Consider the following 20,054-nt stretch of genomic DNA (forward strand, 5'->3'; position numbering starts at 1 on the left):
AGTTGTTCTGATTTTTTTTCCACTCAATTAGCCGAAAATCTTGTAAGCGTTTTAGTTGAAGCAGACGAAACGGCCGGAAAGGCATATTCAAAGGGCCCGCGCTTCTTGCAACGCTCACCTCGGCGGCCTTGTTGTGACGCTTTCGACTGCCGAAAACAGATAGCGGCACTGCCGCCATTCAGCGAAATAACGTCGTCTGCGGGTTTTGGTTCGCCGATCTCTACGTAGACGATTACGTTTTCGCATCATGCACGGCTCAACTAAGTAAGTACCGTAGTCAAACTTGCTACGATACAAAAGTTACCATAATACGCAAGCTCTGTGTGCGGTTTCACCGCTAATGAGCCAGCGGTTGAGGCGGGGAAATTTTTGAAATTGTCAGCGATAAAAACGCACAATACTGTACAAGAGTGCAAAGTGGAGCACTTTCACCCTCAACCTTTTGCCATGGGCATTAGCATGACTATGCCAGCGACTGACAGCTAGGCACTGCGCTTCAGTTTCTGCAAGCCCATTTGTATGGAGTTACTGGAGGAATTTAAGATATTTTCTGAAGCCTCTATCTTCTTGAGGTTTTCTGAGCATTAGTTCTTGTCTTGTGCTGCTGTTAGCATTTTCACAAAATAAATGCTTTGCCAAATGGTTGCGACTGTCCTGCCGTGTAATCCCATTGAGTCTTTTAAGGTACAATCGTCCTGGTATTTTCTTCAGTCATTGAACTTGCACTCTTGAGCTTTGATGCGATCGAATACATGGACATCAGGGTATATAAACAATCTGAGAGAGAAAAAGGCCTTCCCTTGGAGAGAGCCAGTTTCTCATTAAGCAAAACCTGCTCTTTGGCTTCCATGTGTGTTGATGTTATAAAGGGGGTATACGAGAACTACTTTTATGTAAGGGCATTTCCCAGGGCTGTGTTACTGTGATGAGCCCGTTGTCGTGTCTCTTGTTCTGTCTTCTGGTGTCATGGCTACCTGTGCCCAAAAAATAAATACTTTTCAGTGACACAAAGCATCTCACGTCTTTTTGTACATGTATTTTGAATGTCTGCCATTTGTTTAGTGAATATCATGTATTTGGACCTTTTACTAGCTGAGCTGGCTATGGGTCCAATCAAGTTTTGATGTATTGGTTATCTGAAATAAAATGATGATGCTGATGAACAGAAGCATTTTAAAGATACTGAGAGCTATGCTTTGGCAATCGAACACACACTTTTTTTTTTTGCTATTTAGATGTGCATGTCATCTTATGCATGCAAAGATTGTCAAGTTTGCAATCTGTTGTATGGATTTTGTATGCTGTGATAAGGAAAATAATGGTTTTGCAAATGTATAGCAGTTTTCAAGTTAATGCACCCTTTGGAAGCTGGTCTGCAGACTGCAGCTCGTGAATGCTTCAGCAGGAACCTGAGTATATTCCACTCTTCATGAAACCCAAAAACATTCCCTATGTCTCGAGACTCTTTGGTAGACACTGGACATGTCCCCTAAATTCTCCCTCCTGCATTCTGCATGGCACCAAGACATCTCGGCTTGTCGCGTTCACTTCTGTGTCCGTGCTTTCATAAAAAGTCTTGAGAACAAGAAAATGCACAGGAAAGGCATGAAGGAAAGGTTTGGCAGATGATTTTTTTCTTTTTTGAACATTTTCAATGAAGTGCAAGTCTCCACTGTACCAATCTGTGGATAATTACTCACTGCCAAGACATTATTACTTGCCTGCTATTTACAGTGCAGTGCGGTGCAGTTTCTTGAGTGTCTCACTCAATATCGCATGGACTGCATTCAGTGCTGCAGCAATGCTGTGCTTGTTTTGTGTTGAGCTTTACATGATGCCTTACTAACTTAATCTGTTTATACATGTTCAGCTCGCATATCTTCAGTCAATTCCTACAGGAGCGATTCCTCTGCATACCTTTCGCTTTATAGCTTCTTTGCATCATTCGAAATGCACTGTTAAGGCTTCCTTGAATTATAAATTGTGCATTGCCTTTGAAGTGGCTGCATATGCTGTAAAAAGCTTCTTTGTAGTGATCAGACCAGTCAGTGTGTTATCTGGGAGCAGTAATAATTATGGGACACGTGAAATTTGACAGAGTTCCTAAATTAATTATCCGGTGGCCAGCCACTCCACCACTGACACTGTGCTTTTCATGTGCAAACCATGCTCATTAGGGCACCTTTCCAGCGACTTCTGCGACCGAGTCATAGCTGCAGGGTGCCAGCCTGCGTGATGAAGCATTGATGCATTCCTGACAATGCCTGCATCTCCTGCAACATTTTATTGCCCATAAGCCCTACAATTTAACTGGCCATATTCTGTCCATGAACAGCTATTCATTTTTTTTACATAGTGCTGTTTTTGAGCAAGCACTGTTTCTACCATATTAACTGACTAGCAGTAGAGCACACATGCCTATGCACTTGACCTGTGCAGAAGGTGCAGTTGTAATGGCATTCAGCTGCATGTGTTGCATTTCGGGGAACATGCACTTTCTTCCATTTGCAGGCACAGTCGCTGCACGCAGCAGCTGTGGCTCACCAACTCAGAAATACAAGGGAGGAAGGCGGCAGTATATGTGCCCTGAATGCGACTATTCCGCAGTTTCGCTCACCCGCTTCAAGAACCACATGAGGACGCATACTGGACAGCGCCCATTCCTGTGCAGCAATTGCAACCAGGGCTTTACACAAAGCAGCAGCTTGACAGCACACATCCGCATCCACACGGGCGGAAGGCCACACCAGTGCCATTCATTGCGGCAAGAGCTGGTGCATTGGTGTAGCAATAAATGCCTTGTTTGTGTCAGCCAGAGTGTTGTTTCTTTGTTCCCCTTCAGAGCAAGGCCCGCCGCAGTCATCATGTGCTCGGTAGCATGCGCCATCAAGGGGTGGGGTCAGGGTGCTTTTGAACAATGTCAGCTATCCCACACAGTTCATGATATGCGCTTGGAATTTCGCAGTGAAGCATCGGAAGGATTTTTTTTTTTTGAAACGTGATTTGATGCTTACTCTAATAATTGCTGATGCTGTGAATAAAGACCACGTGCCTACTAATTAAGTGAGCAGTAGCTTCAGCACTTTTTTTTTTCTGTTTTCAGTGTAATCGGAATGGCAATCCACCATCTGAAATGCATGGTCAGTGAAACATAGTGGACCACCACACAGACACTGGTAGGAATTATCTTCCAGCCAGTTCCATCGCTTTCTCAGGGATAGAACACCTGTAAAAGGAAAGTGCCAACCACTCCCTAAGCAGCCTTGACACAATAGTTTCCAAACAGATGAGTGGCCTCCAGCTTAGTTGGCAGAATTTCCAACCGGTTCCCAAAATACCAATGGGAATCTTACAACAGGAAAGTCCAAATGAAAGCCTATGCATCTTTATACTGACTAGGCTATCAGTTTTGAGTCAGAGATAAGTTGAGTCTTCAAAACGTGAGCTCATCACGAATAGCTGCAGAACCAAATTGACCACGAAACAAAACTACGCCCCAAATTTCTCAGCGAAGCAATCTCAAGAAATGGGCACCGCTGACCTTAATTGAGTAGTTACATTAAAATTATATGGCCTATACCCTTGGCCCATACCTGCGCAATGACATGCAAAATCGTGATGCAGGCTTTTTTTTTTTGCCAACTTAGCTGGTTCTGCTCTGCCACATTTTTGGGCACAGTATTGTCGCCTAGCTGGTACTTGTTGAAATCAGATTTTCCTCTGCATCTTGCTTCCTTCTAAAGTGGTAGACTCCTTTACGGTTATTCTCCATAGACCAAGAGCATAATTAGGTCACAAAGTCGTCATGCTCCAACAGCTGCTCAGTTTATTTTTTCTCATATCACCCTAATGCACCCTAAGCAGGACAAAGACATGCAAGGAGTATTGTTTACTCTTTTTACTCATGTATATACTTTCCGTATATGAAATATAGGTCTACTTTTTTATCCATCCTCACTCTACTGTCTTTTTCGCGTTATGTATCAGCCTATTTCTCATTTCCATCAGTCGGTATTCAGGAGCCCAACTTAAATGCAGGATATTCTGCGGCTGTCACCCCGCTATTTTACAAGCATTCAAGCAACTACTACCACCCCCTGCCACACCGTCCATGTGCAATATATCTTTGCAACACAGCCGATTTTTCAATAAAACGAGACAATAAACACAAGTAGCAAGGATGCATTCCACAATTTTATCAACTTGGAAAACAACAATGCACTCAAGAAAGAGCACAGTACAAAGATTTGTGTGACACGGAACACCAAAAAAATTGGTAAACTCAAACTCTTGGTTCACAAGAAACTGAGAGCCATGCTGCAAAGTAAACCCATTACCATAGTAAGGCAGGTGGTAAGCAACATGCTACAAACTACTGAATTGCTCAGTCAGGGTAACGTGTGCCCTTTATCGCTCTACTGATCCGTTTTTTGCCAAAAGCCATGCCCGTTCCTCGGCAATGCCCTTTCCTTCCTCCTCCTCCTTTCTTGGCTATAAAATCCCAAGCCACGAAATAAACGTGGTCCTTTTGCACCGACTGCTTGCCTGGGTTGGTTCTGGCACGGCGCTGTTGCCGAGCCATTTGCTACACAACAGTGGGATCAGAAGAATTCGCCTGAAACATGGCCACTCCCATTTCCATGAATAACAAAGCTCCACACCGAACCTCACTCACAAACCAGCATGAGATGAAACAGCACAGCAACAGCTCCTACGAAGATCGCAGTGTGAATATGTCAGCAAGATTAGCTTTTCCTTAACTGGAGAAGATAAAAACACAGCAACAACCACAGCAGTATGTAGAGCAAGGCACCGAACAGAGTGGACATATAAGAACAGTCGGTGAGAGTTAACACTGCATGCAGGTAGCATAATAAGCTATTTGCAGAGCCAACATTAATACTAGGAGTGAAAAGTGCCTTTGTGACAGTTGTTTGAAAGGAATTCTTAAAGGGGCTCTGAAAAGGGGTTTGATAAAATTGTGGTATGCGTGGGATGTTAAAGGACGCTGCTTGCAAGCATTGTCCAGCAGGAATTGCTTTGTAGAAGCTGAGTTATCTGAAGTCAAAATTTGGATTTCAGTGTCTTCGTGCCTTTCACTCTCCTCCCCCAGCCCCGCCTCCGGGGGCAGAGCTTCCTGACCCACCAGGGCTGGCGGCTTACTGGCCGCAGCCATGTGAGCTGCCTCGACGTCTGATAAAATGTAACCAATAGCCATCTCTGAACTGGTATAAGCAGGCGTGAGCGACGGAGGGTGCGACCATGAAAAATTCACCGGAAAAGGCTCGCCAACTTTCGCACACGATTGTGGGTTCTCTGCAGCGTGTAGAAATATATCATTGGGCTCAGGTGTTCATGACAACACAGTGCAGTGATTGAGCGCCCCTTGGAAAGTGCTTCAGAGCCCCTTTAAAGCTGAAGCCGGACGTGGGTAAATGATATATTGGGATATTCCCATGTAAATGCCATCAAGGGAGCAGAATTATCAGGTTCAAATGAATTTTTAGAGTTTATGTATTAAAAATGTTCAGGCACAGTTCACAAAACTGATGAAGGTGGCTACATGGGCTTCATAAGTTACACTACACTGGTAACATACTAATGCAAACAACATAAAAGAAGAACTTTCAAAGGAGTTAAACCACTAGTGAATAAAGGCGGGACCTGGTATGGCAAAGGAGCCTAAACTCCTGCAGTGGAAAATTTTAAATTCCACAAATTGAGAACAAAAAAATCTGCAATATTCCGCAGCAGTGGCTACCTTGTCACTGCTTTGTGTCTACACCCGTTTGCCCATTTTTTCCCTTCTCTACTACTCACTCCCTTTTATTCTTTCTCAACGGCCTGCACAGTGTTCTTGCCACGTTTATGGCGACCCTCTTACCAGTGCATACCGCGCGCTTCACCTCGATGACACATGGTCACGGATAGGGTGGCTTTCCCTCTCGGTTCATGAGCCTGGCGGGTGAACTTGCTGTGGGTATTAAAAAAAAACTGCAGCAAAAAAAAACACTCGTGCTATATTCTTAGCTAGATTGGTTCAAATATAATGCCAGGTGCTTCAAACACAGAAATATTGATTTTTGACAGGCAGAAGTATTGTGACTTCCTGTGCAACTGTGCAAGTGCGTTGCTGCAAAAGCCAGTGATAAATGCGCTAGCTTGCTTGAGCAGATGGGGCACTTGTCATGTCTAGCCATCACTAGGACTTAATTTATTACCAGATTCTACCATTCGAGAGAATTCAAATCATTAAGTTATTCTATCTTTCTTAGCTGGTAACGTCCACGAATACAATATTATAAAAAAAAATGATGCCAATAACATGCATTTCTGCAAGAAATGCTACATTGTACGATTTTTCGCAGAAGCAGGAAAATTAGGGGCCATACGATTTTAAGTGAATATTGTTGCCATGGGATTGCAGGTGTGCATTGGATGCAAATGCTTTTAAACAACTGACTTGAATGGTCTTTCACTCTTGAAGGTCACACAGCTTTTTAGGTTCCCCCTAGCAGCAAAAGCAGACAGCCACAACACACATTGCACTGGAATGGCCTCTTGCCCATACGAATGCGAAGGTGCATTGTTAGGTCACCACTCGCTATGAAGTTCCTGCAACAATGCACTAGTATGGCCTCTCATCTGTATGGACGCGAAGGTGATCTGTTAGCTCACTATTCTGTGAAAAGCTCTTGCTGCAGTAGACACACTTGTACGACCTCCCTCCGGCGTGGACGCGAAGGTGCATTTTCAGGTATTTCTCCTGTGTGAAGCTCCGGCTGCAATGCCTGCACCTCAAGGGGTGCTCTTCAGTGTGCGTCCTCTGGTGGTTCATTAAGTCAGCATGGGTATCTGTGGCATAGCCACAATCCAAGCACAAGTGCTCCTGCATTCCTGCTAGCAATAGTTGTTGAAGCAGTGAAGGGCTCCTGCACGCAGTTGTGACTGAACCTGCACAATAGAAGAAACCATGCATCAGTGCATATATAGACGGGCCACCTCTCAAGAAGGGTAACATATAGTTTGGATGTCCTTTCTCAAGCCTCAGTTCTTTGCTTATCCATGCGATGTTTACCAGAAACATTTAAGACTGCTTATGTGAGAGAATGCAAAAGCATTGATGGTTCACTGTTCACTGCACGAGCACACAAGTAAACTGGCCACAATGAAATCCAGGGAAGAAATGTGAACGTACAACTTCACCCGGAACGCTGTACGACGAACGGTTGCATCGCAATCCGAAAGTCTGGAAACGCATGCAAGTGAAGGTGCATATGTCGTCGGTTTGAATCGTTGTCACAAGCTAGCCTCCAACTTGACAAGCACATGTAAGCTATAAGAAACGAAAAACTTCATGACACCACCCACAATGCTGTACGACAAATGATTGAATCATACACAATTTTGGTATGAATGTGGGGAAAAGGCCAGTGGCGAGTATATGGAGACGAATATGCATACGATTGTCTGAAACGACGATGCTCGGCTTGCTGTATGCGTTGTACGGCCGCCTGATGATGTTACCCTATCTTTCTTCCCACTGCTGGGATATTATGTACGTACCATCTACAAGTACACAAATGTGCACACGCACACACACACATGCCCACACCGCCGCCTTTTCTTTTAATAGAACTAGTAATGCTTTTGTATTAAAAATGCACAGGTCAGGTAAAAAGCACTGGGCTCACAATAAACAAGATTACTGCCTTCTACAGCATCTGAGAATTTGATGAATCAGTTTGAAGTTTGAGCGTTTAAGCTATTAGATAATGAATTCCTAGTTTCACGGATGCTAACAACAGTGAGCCTTGACATTTCAGTGTTTCTGCAAGGACGCGTTTTGGGGGATGTAATTAAAGCCAAACCTTATCCACCTGGCTGGATAGTGGATGAGTGAGTGCATTTCACACCTGGGCACTGAGCCTATCAGTGTCCAAAGACACATTACAGGTATTTAATTGGTGTTAACGAGCAAACTATGACCACTTGAAAACTATGACACACAACAACACTCATTTCTCTTCCATACAACACGCTTCATTTCCCTGAACTTAAATGCCAAGTGCAGCATGAAATCGTGTCTGACATGTGGCCAAGATCACGCAAGGCTTAAATTAAATGAGAGAATGTACTCGGAGTACATTCTCACACCATCATGCAGATGATGCCAGAAGATGCTTGCACGAGCATAAAATGGAGATTCCAGGTGTGCTAGTGGAGTATAATGGGCTGCTAGGGTATGCAAAGATGCAGCTAAGCCAAATATCCATTCCGCAATCTTAATTTTCCTAGTGCTACCCAGACTACTTCGGTAACCACTGAAGCATTGTAGAGCATGTGCAACCACATTCATGACCATGTGCGTAGCTGCAGTCAAGGAATTTTATGATGTGCAGATTCCATAACACAAACAAATGGGCAAAGTGTAAAGAGCAATTGTTTCTGTGGAAACAAATTTAAGATATGGGAGATAAATTTGTATGCAATGGGAAATTTGCAAGGTATCAAGTTAAATGCAAAACAACATAGCAGAATTTAGCTTTAGCAATCGGTGACCATGCAGCACATCTGAAAGCAAATGCAAAGAATCGACAAACTGCACTGCAGAAAGGCAGGAATAACAATGCTTTGGCCGTGAGTAATCCACAGAGTGTTACAGCAGTGGCTTGCTCTTCAATGAAAATGTCAGAAGACAGGCTTCCAGCCTGAAAACAAAAAGAGAAAGTACATCACCTCTAGCCAGGACTTTCCACGATAAGACAAAGAAGCAGCTCTATCTGGCAAGGGGAGAAGAGAAATTCGACATACACCATGAATGCTAGACATAACTGAAGTGAGCTGCTCATTGTTTGTGACATCCAGATGTTAAAACTTGGATATAACGAAAGTGAGAAAAGCCCACAATTTTTCGTTACATGCAGTTTTCGTGTGACAAATCAAAAGGACAATGCAGAACGGAAGCAAAACTGAAAAATGCACACGAAACCGTCAAGTAAATGCTTACTTGACGGTTACCACCTGTTACTTGAAGTTGTAAACATGGAGAAACATTTTGCAATCACGTTGGCAACGCAGCCGTGGCAGCAGCCGTCACAATCTCCATCGCGCCTTAAGTGATGCCGCTACACATGTGGCAAGGAGAGTGGGGGAGCTTAATAAAATTTGCTTTCAGTTAATTAACTCAAATTAATTGCTACCTGCCACAGTTGGCAAGTGACAAAGAGGAGAGACAGGGAAAGTAGGCGAGGGAAGAGAGAGGATGGGAGGAAACGGGTGGCCTGATCAGATTTTGCTGATTCACATGGGCACAAACCAAATCATATCAATGTTTATAAGTACATTGAAGCCTAGCGCAGCTAGGCTTTCTCTCATGGCAGATGATATAGATTCCACAGTTAAATTCAGAACTAAATGGCTAAACCAAAGCAATAACAGCTTTCACGGATTAATGCACTAAGATGGTAAGCTCAGCTCTACATATTTTTTTCCCCCCTGAGCTTTAGTCCTGGAACAAGGAAGCCATTTGCCAACCTGAAAAGCAATTTTCTCTCATGGTTTCAATGTTTTTCCTCCTCTTCAATGTAGCTAAAGCTACTTTTGCCACCAGGCATGATAGCCATTAAGAAAAGCCAGCTTGTTGATGACCTTGGGTTAAAGCAAGCAGCGTGCAAGTGCAAAGGAGAAAATGGCTATGGTTATAGAAAGAAGGTGGTGTGGGTTGTTGAGAAAGAGTATGATGATTATGAATTTTTATGGCGCAAGGGCATCTATGGCCAAATAGCACCATGGCACAAGGTATTTTCGACTTAGCAAGGTGGGGTCAAAGACCCATTTCCCAAGCATTTCACCCTAAATAAGCCGAGCACCAGACCAGGGGAAAGCTTGTACCGGTGGGTACCCGGCAGCACTGGGGATCGAACCCCGCACCTCCCGCATGCGAGGCGGATGCTCAACCACTCTTCCACCGCTGCGGTCCACTGAGGAAGAGCAGCCACTGAAAGAGTTGAGACACCGAGTAGCAGCGGCACGGTGACGGCGGATGCTGCTACGTGGAAGGCTGTGTGCATTTTGGCATCACTTAGTAGTGGTGCGCGCATCTAAAGCGTTGCCTCTTAAATATGTTTAACACATCTGCAACTTCTGTATTTTAATGTGCCGGCTGCTTTTTTTTTTTTTTCGGGGGGGAACGCTCGGCTAAGGCTTGCTTCAACAGTTTGAGATTGCATTATACATTATAAACTCAATATTTATTCAGATTTCTCAAACTCCTCCCTCGCGTTATATTCTTGCAAATAAACTAAAATAGCAATTTTTATATCAACTGTCATTTCTACTGATGTCCTGAAGAACCGCAGCAGCAAAAAAGAATGTGTGGCTGCTAACAAACAATTCAGCGAAAAATGCTTAAACCTGCGATTTCCAACGGAATCGCAGAAAACTAGAGGCCGCAAGCATAAAAGTTGCTCCTACTATACTGGCAATATGAAAAAAGTCACCTAAACTGTAGTTCCTCTTTAACCAGGGAACAACAAACAGCGGGCACAGTTACAACTACTGGAATCATGCTTACTGTGCAGAGCAAGGCCTCAAACAGAAACAATAATCAGACAAAAATTAACACTGCATTTCTCTGTCAATGCCTTAAAATAAACATGATGCACTACTTTCAGAAGTAGCTTATCCTTCCCATTTACACAACACAAACAGAAAGGAAAGTGCAGAAGTAGTATAAAACAAAAAGTGCCTGTGATGTCTTATATGGAATAGGTAATGTGCCAGAAATAACCATTAAATGCACAAACTGTTCTCTGCCTTTCTAGTTTTCTAAAGCAGGTTTCAAAACCACTTTTGCCATTTAACACAGACAGGAGTTGGAAAGCAAGATACAAAAGAATGTTCCAATCAAAACAAAACCTTCATACGTCCACGGCCAGTGTGCTCCCTTCACGCCACTGTCAACGAGTTGAAAACCAGTCAACCACATCTAATTACATCTCGCAGCTCTTTTTTGGCATTACGGCAACAGCCAACATGTTACAGCACCATGGTACTTGTAAAAATATTCTTCTGAATATTATTAACAAGTCCTTTGTACAACGACCCCAGAGCCAAACTGGCAGACCCAAAATTCTCAATGTCTCGCACTATTAATCAGAAACTAGACGAGATACTTTGCTAAACTGCCTTTGTAATTCAGCGTTCCACTTACAACACATCTCCTGTTGTGAGGAAAGTGGATATTACACCTGAATAATGTGCTACCTACAAACTAAAAGCCAATATCGAGAGGATATCGCTGCAGCAGTTGTATGCACGCAGAGCCTGAAGCTAGACAAAATAAATGATATATTGATGCAAAAGCCAGTTAAGAAAGCAGCTCTTTGGTATCGAAACAAACTTTTATAGTTCAAATTTATGCCTTCTCTATAAGAAAAAGCTCTGGCACAGTTCACAATGTTTACAGTTACGTGGCCACTATAATATTGAACCTTTTACTAACAAAATCCTAATTGCAACAGATTCACACAGAGAGCTCTCAGAGGCATCGGAAAAATTATTTCGAAGATTACAAAATGTCAAATGCAACCCACAAAATGCGTGCCTGAAGCGGTGTCCATTCAACATTACAAGCTGGGTATAAGCTGCACAGCTGCAAGTTTCCTGTCATGCTGGCACATCAAGCTACGGCTTTATGGAACAGCAGATGCCTCTAAGTGAACCTTTTTTCGATGGGATATCACATTTGCCCGGCGCGAAATTGCCACGCAGCAAAAGGAACGATCGTTTTTTTCATGCTCATATGCTTTCACATGACCGATCAGTCTCATCTTCGATGAAAAAGCCAGTGGGCACAGTATGCATTGGATGGCCCCTCGCCTGAGTGGACTTCTGCATGCACTGTGAGATAACTCTTGGTGCTAAAGTTCTTGCTGCAATGACTGCACAGGCATGCCCTCTCGCCCATGTGGATGCGAAAATGCGCTTTCAGGCTGGTCCTCTGAGCGAATCGTTTGCCTGCAACGACTGCACCAAAAGGGGCACTCTCCAGAGTGCGTCCTCTGGTGGTCCTTGAGGTTGGTGAAATATGCTGTCGTATAACCACATGCAGCGCACAAGAAAACTGCAGCCTGCCTGTTGCGATTTTTCTGAGCGAGTGATCTGGGCCTGCTAAGCACTGCAACCAAGCCTGCACAATGAAGTAAAGCATATGTTCCTTGAAATAGGAAGGATTATGGCTAGCCCACCCCCAAGAAGGGGTAATGCGCGGTGAGGATACTCAGATTTACGCCTTATGTTGCCAACATTTACAATGTCAAATTGAGCGAGACAACTTGGCCCTGAGATAGCAAATATTGCACAATGTCAAATTGAGCGAGACAACTTGGCCCTGAGATAGCAAATATTGCAGATATTGCAAGTCAGTGCATGATTTCTGATCACTTTTGTGCTGAAAGAAAAGTGCGCACAACAGCATGCCCCACACTGCATGTAACACATTCATGCTGTCACACCAGCACCTAAAAAAAAAAGCCCAAAGGTCATGAAACACACCCAACCATATATTCTACAGGTGAAAGGTGCCCACTGCAGATTAGCAGCCATTCTACATTTTTCAAAGACATCTACATTGACAGCTGCAGTATTCGAAATACCCAGATATTAAGTCATTGTCCAACTTAATTAATGAGAGCTGTAACTACACCAAACAATACAATTATTCAGGTCAAAACAAAGATCATTTTATTGCAACAGGCGCTGGCCCAAGGCAGTGTAACCGGTCAAAGTTAATGGAATCCACACAACTCAAAATATAAATAGACCACACGGAAGCACATACGTAATGTCAGTACAATAAAACTGGAAAGTGTCAGTAACAAAATCAATTCCATTTCTCACAGTTCCAGATGACATGATGTATGGGCATCACTCATGTGCTCCAAGCAACCTTATTTGTTCCTCATTCCTTTGCACAGGTGTACAGTTGCATGAGACAACTTGCATGACAAGGCACATCAGCAACCACAACACAGCTTTTTAAATATGTCCAAAGATTCACTGTCCTGTTTTCCCACTTGTGTCATCAGTGTCAAATAATGAACTATAATTGTTATCACCATTTAACATGAATTAGTTATTGTACCAGCAGAGGTATTAAAAATTTGTAATTTTCACACCCAGTAGCTGCAGCAGAAGGCAACTAAAACTGCATTTTGCCGATTCAAGGTATATGTATGCGTGCCTGCATTTACAGCCGATCAATGAATCTACGAAAGCATGGCAGAAGAGTTGTTAAAAAAAAAAAATCCCTGGAAAACATTCACACACACTACATACCAGAAATGCAAACACTATGATCACCTAAATTACAGGTAGCATGATGGAAAAAAATTGCAAAACAGACATGCGTTGAAAGAACTGCGTCACATTTTTCCAGCATACACCCAAACACCCTGGAGCTATGGCACCTGTCAATTTCACGAGCTTGAAAGCAGCGCACACTACGAGGCCTCCTTTGAACAGCAGCATATATTACGAGACCTCCTGACTTAATCATGAGTGTCTATGTTCATGCCTTTCTGTTGAAAGTGAGTGAAACCCTTGGAAGGATGTCCCAACATCATTTATGTCTTGCAACATTGTTTATGCAGCTCGGAGGGTGCCCCTAAATGTATGAAATGGACACTGAAAGCACATTTCAATAATTTGGTGTTGGCCCATGCGGTGAAGCAGTAAGATGTGAGATAATTCGGCCAAATGTTCAGCATTCCACAACCCCTAGTGAACCTATCAAGAACTCTTAAATGACAGGTATTGCTAGCATAAATCATGTTTTAGTATGTGCAACCACTCTCATGGCAATGTAGACATTCACACCGCAGGAATAATTTCAGGTGCTGTTTGAAAAACACAATGGTGGCAATGCTCTAAATGAGAGCCGTGTAATTACACATATTACAACCGTATTTACTCGCATATTTTGCGCACCCTTAATTTATTACCCAAGTTTAAATATAAAAAAAGTTTACTCACATATTTTATGCTCCCAGTAGCGGCGAATCACCAGAATGCATGCAGGTGTGTGCTAGGCAGGCTTGGGAAGATCGGTGCGGCTGCGAAAGGCGCGAGTGATGAAGGGATGAACTGCATGTTGTTTATCCGGCTCCCTCGCACTGGCGGACGCTTTTCTGCACAAAAAGCTGCCAGACTTCCAGTAATCTTCGGCGCACATCACTTGCTGTTTGGTTTGCCATCAGTCAGCCGAGCCACATGCGAAGGAGCAGTTTTATCATCGCCTTCATCTCCATTTGCCTCCGACTGCTGGCTTCGCAATTATATCCTAACACTTCTGCTTCTTTAAGCTGCGCACACGTTGTCAGGCCATCTTGCTGGGAACTACAAACATAGGTAAATTTAAATTTGGAGTGAATTTCCTGGGGGGGGGGGGGGGGGGACAAGCAAGGGGTGTGAGTTGGGGGTCGATGTAAAGGTAGCAATATATAGTATATACTGCGCATTGTGACCTTTGAAAAGCTGTTACAAGTGTTTGCAAAATCTTCACGTAATTTGTGCCCTTGCTCTTTGAAGCCTTACACAAAAAATGTGCCCAAATTATGCGAGTAAATACGGTTGCAGGAACAAAGGAAGATGGCAAGGCATCGGCTGAAACACAAAACAATACAGGCATAGCTGGCTGTGACATTCCATCAATGTAGTGAAGCTTACAGCGAATGCAGAGACATTCTTCAATGAGTTACAACGCAGTGAGGAGAGCAGGCAAGTAACAATGCCTTGGCCATAGGCAATCCACAATTGGTAGTAGTGGAGATCGGCAGCTCATCGAAAATATCAGAAGATAGACTTCCGACCTGAAAAAAAAAAAAAACAGAGAGAATACATTATTGCCATTCAGGACATCTTTCATTCCTTTACACACAAATGCAGATGAGAGCGTAACAAGCGACGGTTTCTTGGTGGAACAGCACAATGAAACAGCAAAAAAAAAAAAATTGGCAGTGGCTTAACTTGGCTAACCCTGGAATTCAGCGAAAAGCAAGCACGCTTGCTAAACATCTGAGGCTCGTCCATGGCAGCTCTGCTACACGCTCCGGACAGCCATTTTATATATACCCACACGACCACGTGGCTGTGACATGGTATCACACGGACTTACGACACCCCCATCGGATGCCATCATGTGGCTTCACATATCCCCATCGGATGTTCTTAAGGTCAAAGGTCAACCCAAAGGGCACCCAATGTCAAAGGTTAACTGAAGGTCATGGATCAAGGGTTCGACACCATAACTGTACCACATATGGTCATACACGGCTATCCTTGGTTGGGCTGAAGGTTGTTCAAGGTCGTTGTGCTGCCTACCTGAAGACTACTTTACCTAGCGTAGTGAAGCTTGTCGCTTCAAAAGGAGGGGCTAACTCCAGTGCTTGTTGTAGTTTGGACAGCAGGGATGAATTCAGACACTACAAAAAGTGAATCATTCCGGTTGTCAATAAACCGTTCAGCTAGCTGACCTGCGGAGACCAGCTTCCAAAGAACATTTACTTGATAAGTGCCCATCCTTGCAAAACAGCTATTTTCCTTGTCACCACTCAGAAGATGAATACAGCCCAGTGCAAACATGACACTCTGTTCGATATAAAATGGCACACACTATAAAAAGAAACGAGACCTTCTTTTCCACTCCCAAACACAGAGCAAAGAGTCGTAAAACATTTGCTTCGTTTGCCTCACTCACTTCTCAGTGAGAGGGGGAAATAAATGGGGTTTAATGTTCCAAAGCAACTCAGGCTTTGAGGGACGCCATAGTGAAGGGCTCCAGATATTGACCTCCTGGAGTTATTTTCTTTAACGCGCGCCGTCGCACAGTACACGGGCCAAGGAGAGATATTTTGAACATTAGCCACATTAGCTCACGAATATTCGCGAATAGCTCAGGCCAGGGCAATATTGTTCACCGAGCTTGCGGGTTGTCCTCGGAGCAATAATAGTCCGCAACTCCCGCCGAGCACACCGGTTGTGCGTGGTGAGAAGTGGTCGCACAACCACAACTGCGAACAGAAGTAAAGCGCGCCAAGCGCTGCCTTTACTGCATCCTCGGCAGTCGTAGCACAAATTAAAGGCGTACAGTATTCATGCGTCAGGGCGTACGCGATACTGTCGCGCACGTCACGCGTCAATTTACAGTTAGAACTACTACATAAAATGCTTTGGTTCTTTCGTCCTAGGGTTACAAACACGAAGTCGCACACCAGTTGGCACCTATTGCAAAGCAGCCTTAACCACGCCAATTTGAAGATTTTTAACAGCTAATGATTGCAGCATTTTTCAGACTATTTGCTCGCAGTAAAGGTTCCAGAGCCCGCAACGTCCGCCAACAGTGCGCCGACGGCTTCGCGCGGCGGAGTATGGCTGCTCCAGTTCCGAAGCTAGAGTAGCTTAGCTGGCTGAGCCGTCTACAGTGCAAACTTCGGTGGAAGCGCACGTATCTTTTCTACCTCCCTAATACGTTCAACAATAAAGACTAGTCTACCAAACGTCAAAAACAAGTCAAAACTGATGAAGTCGTACCTGACCCCTGACACCAAAAGGAGGCTACATCGTTGATGCGCACTACGATGCCGCTTTCGTCACCGTGTCAAGGTGTCACTGTGGCTCCCATTGTTACACCGTTACAAACGCGTTTTGCAGTAATTTTGTAATCTTTCACGAACGTGATAAGCAAAAATTCGATAGAGTTTGTGGGCCTTCAAGGGGCTTGTAAAATGGAAAAACGAAGCAACATTTAGTGAGTTTCGAAACCATCAAACCATCAACCGTGTACAGTGAACTGTAAACCGGGTATGTGTTGGCATTGCCTTTAGTTAACCTCCCTAAATTTCCATCCCTCTGACCACGATGCTTCTTCCTTTAGCTCACGGTCCATTCTATATTTGTATTGCAAAACATTTTTTCGTCAGAAGGCAAAATGAAGATGATCCGTGCTAGGTGCCGATCACATTGAAATTTCAAAAAGCGCGGGTAATGATATTGCTGCACCGTTCAGAAGAGGACGCCACACGTCTCAACAACGGCGAAGTCGCTGTAGATGCACCTTTTAGAGTAATAAAAAACATGATTATTGCTTATAGCAATAAACAATTGAAAACATGCATTTAAAACATTACGTATATGAACAAAATAAAAAACATTCTTGAACAAGAAGCTTAAATAGCGTATAAAAAGTATCAAAATTTGTCAACTACGATGTAAGGTCACTGTTACTCTTTTCAAACTCGAAATATTGACTATATATACCGGAAGGACAGCAAGACTTTTGTACTTCCAAAGTACATATACTAAAATTGGAACGATACAGAGAAGATTAGCATGGCCCCTGCGCAAGGATGACACGCAAAATCGTGAAGCGTTCCACATTTTTTTCACAAATTTGCTCAAGATATTTTCATTTGCGATGTCCAGATATATTTAACCACCTTTGTGACTGAAGGCTGTACAGAGGCGGTCGCCTCTGAATCTGAACTGCGATGTTTTAATTTTGAAGTCTCGTTGTCTTGTTCTACGAATACTATTTAAGGGTGTGCGAATAACACGCATGGCTGCAACTGAATTTTTGCAATTAAATTACTTTTTAATTTGTTGAGCAATGCATTACTTTTTTGCTCCAGTAATTTAGTAATGTAATGAATTACTTTGGTGGATTAATTTAGCGGCAAAAGCAGCAAAAGTAACTACTTTGCGTGGGCAAAGCTGATTTGATGCCGGGTAGCGCGCCTCGAAGGCAACAACGACGTGCGCGGCAAGCCTGACGGCACATGTGCTCGTGTGGAGAGCACCTCCCAGGTAGAAGATCCAGCTGTGTTGGACCGCTTTAATTATGGGCAGATAGCACATAGCGCATTTCGGACTTCAAAAGGCATGCGCTCGCAGTGGAGCACCCACGTGGTTACTTCGACCATGGAACGGCGATGTCTGAGGGGGAAGGGGAAACGCGCGCTTATGACGCGGCGAACAGTCCCGATCGAAACTAGCTGTTGCGAGTTCTTGCGGGCTAGTTGCGGGCGCAGTCCTCCGTTTTTTCTACGTAAATATAGTACGGATAGTACTGCCGAAACAATAACCTGCTCCTGAGGCTCAGAACGGGGCAGACAGCTCCGTGGGAGCAGCACTGAGCATAATAATAATGCTATAAAAATGTTATGTGAGTAGCAGTAACGTACAAACATCGCAACATGAATGTTAAAAATTAGCAAATATTCTCATACAGAAACATTTCAAAGTAAGGCATGTTGCTGGGCTATTAAGAGAAGTTTATTGGACTGATAACAAGCAGGGACTCTCGTCCCTCAAACAAACAGTGATACAAAAAACGACCTAAGTCGTCAGTGGTACAAAAACTGCACATAACAAAGTGCGCATGTTAAAAACACTTCAAAAAAAAAAACACATGACAAGAATGCACATGACAAGAGTGCACTGAAAGAGTTCTAACAGTTCACGCCGTGAAGTTTGCCGCGCACTCGTGTCACTTGTAGACCACGGCACACAGCAAAAAAACGCGCACACAATTCTGCCGGTGGCTAGAACGGCAGAGTCAGCACAGCCACACGGCCGCGACGTACATCGATAAAGCGGGTGGACCACCGCCGAAGGAATTTGTGTTCCTCTAGCGTCACAAGGTCTTCGCATGCTTGTTCTAGCATACGTGCGCGTACACGCTGCAGTAGGGGGTACATGGCCCTCTGTGGGCGGCCGCGTAAGGCCGCAGCTCCCCTCTGCCGCCATAGGACAAATGCGCCGACGCAAAGTAGCATGCGGACGAATGGCTCTCGCGATCTTGTGTTGGAGTTGAGACGAGCCCCAAACATGCGTGACATGAGCCGCCAGAAAATTCTGGCTACTACGCATTCGAACATTGCATGCTCTAATGTTTCCACTAGACCGCACTGCGGGCAACGGGCGGAGGGTGCCACGCCCCATGCTGCGAGGCGGTCAGCCGTGGGTAAAACCCGCCAGCCTCGCAGCCAGCTAAAGTCGCGCACCTGCGCAGGGAGAGATGAATGTCTCAGGTCTCGCCACCGCGCCTGCCCGCTCCTTGTCAATTGTTCCGGTGTTGCTTCTCGTACAGCGAGGAGCTCGCAAACCCGTGTGGGTGGCGTGGCGAATATCTCCACACCAGGCAGGGCTGTGGTGAGAGACCTGAGGGCACCGCAGGCTTTCCGGAAAAACAGGGGGGGCTGCAAGGCTGAGGGGCCGATACTGTGTTCTGAGAAGAAAAGGGGGCGCGATGTTCCGAGAAAGTAGGCAAGGAGCCCCCTTCCCGGGTAGTCCGTATTGTCGACAAGGTCGCGGATCCCTCGCAAGGCGAGGACACTGCACAATGTGGGTAAATGAGGGAGGCTAAATCCCCCCATTTCTGTAGGAAGTCTGAGCAGAGCTCGTGCTACTGTCTCAGTCTTACCTGCCCAAAAAAACGAGCCACATAGAGTGGACATGCGTCGCGTGAGGTTACTGGGAGGGTAGGCGACTCTGGCGACGTAGATTAGGGGGGCGCATACCGATGATCGGATGATAAACGCGCGCTCTGCGAGAGAGAGGCGAAAGCGCGCCGCTACGGTCAAGCGTCTTTCTGCGGTAGCTCTGAGCTGAGTCCATGTTTCTCGTCCCGCCTCTCCGGACGCGAGAAAGTGAACACCCAATACTTTTACGGCGGAGACCCACTGCACGTCGCACAGCAGATCCGATGTGAATGCGCCAAAACGCAGCGCTCTGCTCTTGCCCCTGTTCAGCAGGGCGCCGGACAGCTCGCTGTATTCTTCAAAGAGCCGTAAAAACGCCGCGTAGCTGTCCTCGTCCCGCAAAAACAGGGACACATCATCGGCGTACGCAGAGACCTTAACCTGGCCTTGGCCAGGCAGGGGGAATCCGCGTACTGATGGACTGTCGGCTATGCGACGTAGCAATGGGTCGATGCAGAGTACGTAAAGCATGGGTGACAATGGGCATCCCTGCCTAATGCCGCGAGAGATGCA

At 44.8% G+C, this 20,054-nt stretch overlaps 1 long non-coding RNA gene and 1 other non-coding gene across 2 annotated transcripts; one reads left to right on the top strand and one right to left on the bottom strand.

Annotated features, from left to right (window-relative positions):
* Window positions 1-4,174: 4,174 nt before the first annotated feature.
* On the bottom strand, window positions 4,175-16,648 carry LOC144107854 (uncharacterized). The gene is made up of 2 exons (XR_013309417.1): window positions 16,594-16,648; window positions 4,175-14,873 (listed from the first exon to the last, which is right to left on the bottom strand). It is a non-coding gene; the product is annotated as an uncharacterized LOC144107854 (long non-coding RNA).
* Window positions 16,649-17,340: 692 nt separating this feature from the next.
* Window positions 17,341-17,443, top strand: LOC144108904 (U6 spliceosomal RNA). Its single transcript, XR_013309544.1, has one exon. It is a non-coding gene; the product is annotated as a U6 spliceosomal RNA (small nuclear RNA).
* Window positions 17,444-20,054: the final 2,611 nt, after the last annotated feature.

This window comes from Amblyomma americanum, chromosome 10, assembly GCF_052857255.1.
Source record: "Amblyomma americanum isolate KBUSLIRL-KWMA chromosome 10, ASM5285725v1, whole genome shotgun sequence".
Lineage (NCBI taxonomy): Eukaryota > Metazoa > Arthropoda > Arachnida > Ixodida > Ixodidae > Amblyomma > Amblyomma americanum.